Source organism: Rutidosis leptorrhynchoides, chromosome 1 (genome assembly GCF_046630445.1).
Source record: "Rutidosis leptorrhynchoides isolate AG116_Rl617_1_P2 chromosome 1, CSIRO_AGI_Rlap_v1, whole genome shotgun sequence".
Taxonomy (NCBI): domain Eukaryota; kingdom Viridiplantae; phylum Streptophyta; class Magnoliopsida; order Asterales; family Asteraceae; genus Rutidosis; species Rutidosis leptorrhynchoides.
Genome location: NC_092333.1, coordinates 378,129,024 through 378,134,835, shown reverse-complemented (window position 1 = coordinate 378,134,835; position 5,812 = coordinate 378,129,024). Strand labels below are relative to the sequence as shown.

General features: G+C 29.4%; 1 non-coding gene across 1 annotated transcript; it reads right to left on the bottom strand.

Annotated features, from left to right (window-relative positions):
- Window positions 1-300: 300 nt before the first annotated feature.
- Window positions 301-407, bottom strand: LOC139887185 (small nucleolar RNA R71). Its single transcript, XR_011773025.1, has one exon. It is a non-coding gene; the product is annotated as a small nucleolar RNA R71 (small nucleolar RNA).
- Window positions 408-5,812: the final 5,405 nt, after the last annotated feature.

Here is a 5,812-nt window from a genome sequence, read left to right as displayed (position 1 = left end):
ATTAATGCGCCAGATTATGAAATCAAAGGACAAATCCTACACATGGTAACTAATCAATGCCAATATAGTGGTACTCCAAAAGAAGATCCAAACGAACATCTTCGAACCTTTAATAGGATTTGTACTCTATTTAAAATTAGAGAAGTTGAGGATGAACAGATCTATCTCATGTTATTTCCCTGGACTTTAAAGGAAGAAGCCAAAGATTGGTTAGAATCGTTACCTGAAGGAGAGATTGACACATGGGATGTTTTAGTTGAGAAATTTCTTAAAAGATTCTTTCCGGCATCTAAAGCCGTGAGACTTCAAGGAGAAATTGTTACGTTCACGCAAAAGCCAAATGAAACTTTATATGAGGCGTGGACAAGATTTAGAAAGTTGTTGAGAGGATGTCCTCAACATGGTTTAGACACTTATCAAATAGTACAAATATTCTACCAAGGATGCGACATTAATACACGAAAAGACATCGACATAGCAGCTGGTGGTTCCATTATGAAGAAAACCACAATTGAAGCTTAAAAATTATTGATAACACAGCCTCCCACTCACATGAGTGGCATTAAAAAAAAGACATCGTTAGATCATCTAAAGCGGCTAGAGCCGATTCTAGCCATGACTTTGATTCCGTTTCCTCAAAAATAGATGCTTTCGAAAGACGAATGGAAAAGATGAATAAAGATATTCACGCGATACGAATCAGTTGTGAGCAATGCGGTGGACCACACTTAACAAAAGATTGTCACATTGAACAAACGATGGAACAAAGAGAGAATGTTTCATACATGAACCAAAGGCCTGGAAATAATTATCAAAATAATTATCAACCGCCAAGGCCAAACTTCAATCGAAATCAAAACATTCTTTACAATCCAAATGGACCCAACAATAACTCATACAATCAACAAGGTCCGAATAACCAACCAACTCAAAATAACACTTTCAATCAACAAAGACCTAGCTTATATAAACCACCACAACAAACCGTAGCGAAAAGCCAAATCTAGAAGAAATGATGGCAAAGCTAATGTAATCTCAAACACAATTTATTACATCTCAAACCCAAACAAATGAGAGGTTTTATCATTCATTAAGTGAAGCGACCCGTCCTAATCTATAAGGACGAATACATCACATTTGGTTACATCGCGAGGTTCTGATCTGTATATGATATATTTTACGAACATTGCATTCGTTTTTAAAAGACAAACTTTCATTACATCGAAAGTTGACAGGCACGCATACCATTTCATAATATATCAAACTATAATTGAATTAACAATAATCTTGATGAACTCAACGACTCGAATGCAACGTCTTTTGAAATATATCATGAACGACTCCAAGTAATATCTCTAAAATGAGCAAATGCACAGCGGATGATTTCTTTCATACCTGAGAATAAACATGCTTTCAAGTGTCAAACAAAAGGTTGATGAGTTCATAGGTTTATCATAATAATTATTTCTATTATTTTAATAGACCACAAGTTTTCATTTTTCATAAACATCATTCTCATATCAGGCATTTCGCAAACTGCATAGAGATAAAAATCATTCATATGGTGAACACTTGGTAACCGACCTTAACAAGATGCATATAGAATATCCCCATCATTCTGGGACACCCATCGAACATGATAAATTTAGAAGTACTAAAGCATTCCAAATTCCAGAATGGGGGTTGTTAGTTCCCGTAGATCTACCTTTAGGATTCGCGTCAATTAGGGCTGCACTAATTCTCAAAATTAGTAATGTTCCCTAATTCTTAGGCTACCAAGCTAAAAGGGGCATATTCGGCTTCGATCCATTCAACCATATAATGTAGTTTCAATTACTTGTGTCTATTTCGTAAAACAGTTATAAAAATCGCGCATGTATTCTCAGTCCCAAAAATATATATTACAAAAGCATTTAAAAAGGGAGCAAATGAAACTCACTATACTGTATTTCGTAGTAGAAATACATATGACATCATTGAACTAGTGTAGGGTTGGCCTCGGATTCACGAACCTATATTCAATTATATATATTAACACATATAATGGTAATCGAACAAATTTATATATTATTTTTAGTGATATAATTGTTATATTTAATAATTATAGATTTTAGTAATTATTTAAGTTCATTTATTTTATATATACATTAGATAAATATTTATTATTCATTATTAAAATATTAATATAGCTATGTTATATGTATAAAGTATATTTTATATGTATATATTTCATTTGTTTGTTAAAATTGTAATAATAAAAAAAATAATATTAGTAGTAGTGATTAAAATAATAATAATGATAATACTAGTGTTAATAATAATGATAATAATATCAATGATTTTATTAATAATAATATTAATGATGGTTTTAATGATAAATCTTATAATAATGATAATAACAGTAGTTTTTAATAAATTAACTAATTTAACAATAATGATAATGAAAATAATACTTTTTGATGTTAATACTTAATATTTAATAATAGTTATAACAATCTTATTACTAATGGTAATCGTAATAATAATACTTTAAATAATATTAATAATAATTCTAAAATGATATTAGTACTAATATTAATATAACTAATAGTAACTTTTATTACTTTCATCATAATACTAATAATAATAATATTAATAGTTACAAATGTGATACTAATACTAATATTAATGATAATAAACTAGTTTTTGTTATTTTTATAGTAATGATAATAATGATAATCCTAATCATAATTGTAGTGACTCGAACTTTTCCATGTTTATATATATTTATATATTAATTGAGATTGATATTTACATGACTAAATGTTTCCACCGTGTTAAGCAGTTAAGACTTGATTAAATGAAATAAGTTTCATATAGACAATTGAACACCCAAGTTGACCGGCGATTCACGAACGTTACAAATTTGTAAAAACTACATGTTCTGGTATATATAGACATATATATATGGTTGACATGAGATTATGATGAGTAAGTATCTTACTAAGTATATTAACAATGTGTGATATACATAAGAAATGAGATTACTAAGTTAAGAAACTCGAAATGATATATATAACGATTATCGTTATGATAACGTCTACTAAATACATATGTATCATATTAAGATATTGATACACTATATTTAACATGATAAAATTATATTTAAATATATCATTAAGTGTGTTAACAATGAACTACATATGTAAAAACAAGACTACTAACTCAAGAATTACGAAACGAGACTTATATGTAACGATTATCGTTGTAACGATATTTTAATGTATATATCATATTAAGAGATATTCATACATCATAATATAATTATAACATAATAATTTAACATCTCATTTGATATAATAAACATTGGGTTAACAACATTAATTGAGATCGTTAACTTAAAGGTTTCAAAACAACACTTACATGTAACGACTAACGAAGACTTAACGATTCCATTAGAATGTATATACATGTTGTGTTTTTATATGTATTCTTACACTTTTGAAAGACTTAAAGACACATATCAAAGTACTTCTACTTAACAAAAATGCTTACAATTACATCCTCGTTCAGTTTCATCAACAATTCTACTCGTATGCACCCGTATTCGTACTCGTACAATACACAGCTTTTAGATGTATGTACTATTAGTATATACACTCCAATGATCAGCTCTTAGAAGCCCATGTGAGTCACCTAATACATGTGGGAACCATCATTTGGCAACTAGCATGAAATATCTCATAAAATTACAAAAATGTTAGTATTCATTCATGACTTATTTACATGAAAATAAAATTACATATCCTTTATATCTAATCCATATACCAACGACCAAAAACACATACAAACACTTTCATTCTTCAATTTTATTCATCTAATTGATCTCTCTCAAGTTCCATCTTCAATTTCTAAGTGTTCTTCATAAATTCCATAAGTATAGTTTCATAAAAATCAAGAATACTTCCAAGTTTGCAAGTCTACTTCCAAGCTTTCTAATCCATTCCAAGTAATCATATAAGATCAAGGAACCTTTGTTATTTATAGTAGGTTATATTTCTAATTCAAGGTAATATTCATATTCAAACTTTGATTCAATTTCTACAACTATAACAATCTTATTTCGAGTGAAAATCTTACTTGAACTGTTTTCATGTCATGATTCTGCTTCAAGAATTTTCAAGCCATCCAAGAATACTTCGAAGCTAGATCCATTTTTATCATTTCCAGTAGTTTTATCCAGAAAACTTGAGATAGTAATGATGTTCATAACATCATTCGATTCATACATATAAAGCTATCTTATTCGAAGGTTTAAACTTGTAATCACTAGAACATAGTTTAGTTAATTCTAAACTTGTTTTCAAACAAAAGTTAATCCTTCTAACTTGACTTTTAAAATCAATTAAAAAAATGTTCAATATCTATATTATATGCTAACTTAATGATTTAAAACCTGAAAACACGAAAAAACACCGTAAAACCGGATATACGCCGTCGTAGTAACACCGCGGGCTGTTTTGGGTTAGTTAATTAAAAACTATGATAAACTTTGATTTAAAAGTTGTTCTTCTGGGAAAATGATTTTTCTTATGAACACGAAACTATATCCAAAAATTATGGTTAAACTCAAAGTGAAAGTATGTTTTCCAAAATGATCATCAAGATGTCGTTTTTTGACGGAAATGACTACCTCTTTAATAATTGACATGTAACTTAAATTTACGACTATAAACCTATAATTTTTCTGTTTAGATTCTTAAATTAGAGTTCAATATGAAACCATAGCAATTTGATTCACTCAAAACGGATTTAAAATGAAGAAGTTATGCGTAAAACAAGATTGGATATTTTTAATCTTTTTAGCTACGGAAAATGTTTAACAAATCTATACAAATCATATCCTAGCTAACTTATATTGTATTATACATGTATTCAAATATATTATATAATCTTGGGATACCATAGACACGTATGCAAATGTTTTGACATATCATATCGACCCATGTATATATATTATTTGGAACAACCATAGACACTCTATATGCAGTAATGTTGGAGTTAGCTATACAGGGTTGAGGTTGATTTCAAAAATATATATACTTTGAGTTGTGATCAAGCCTGAGATGTGTATACACTGGGTCGTGGATTGATTCAAGATAATATATATCGATTTATTTATGTACATCTAACTGTGGACAACTAGTTGTAGGTTACTAACGAGGACAGCTGACTTAATACACTCAAATCTTTAAAACATAATAAAAATGGTTGTAATTATATTTTGATCATGCTTTGATATATATGTACATATTTGTATAGGTTCTTGAATCGATCCGTGGCCAAGTGAAACAACCCAACCCGTATTCCATACGATAAATTTTTTTTTTTTATACAACACATTTAAATGTTTACAAAAGGCACGAAGGCCATTAATCAAATTCAATACAAGTTTGACCCACTACAATTGATAGTTTATAATCCAAACGACACTCGAGCATGGTTTGGGACTAAACTACCCAAAACATTAGGCCAACTTCCAAGCTTCAACAAGACATCATCAAGGGCCACTCAATGCCCGATAACCCCTTTGCCCTTATCCGTACCTGCGACTAAAAAGATAAACAACGAGAGGGGTAAGCTAACGCTTAGTGAATGCAATAATTATACACGTACATATATAATATACTTACCTGCAAACACTTAAACACATACCGCATACATGCTAGCAACACAATTAGCTTATCATCTCAATTATAAACTATAAACTTCCAATATCACAAGCTAGCAATGCAATAGCATATATACAAACCGTACAATATAATATGCTTAC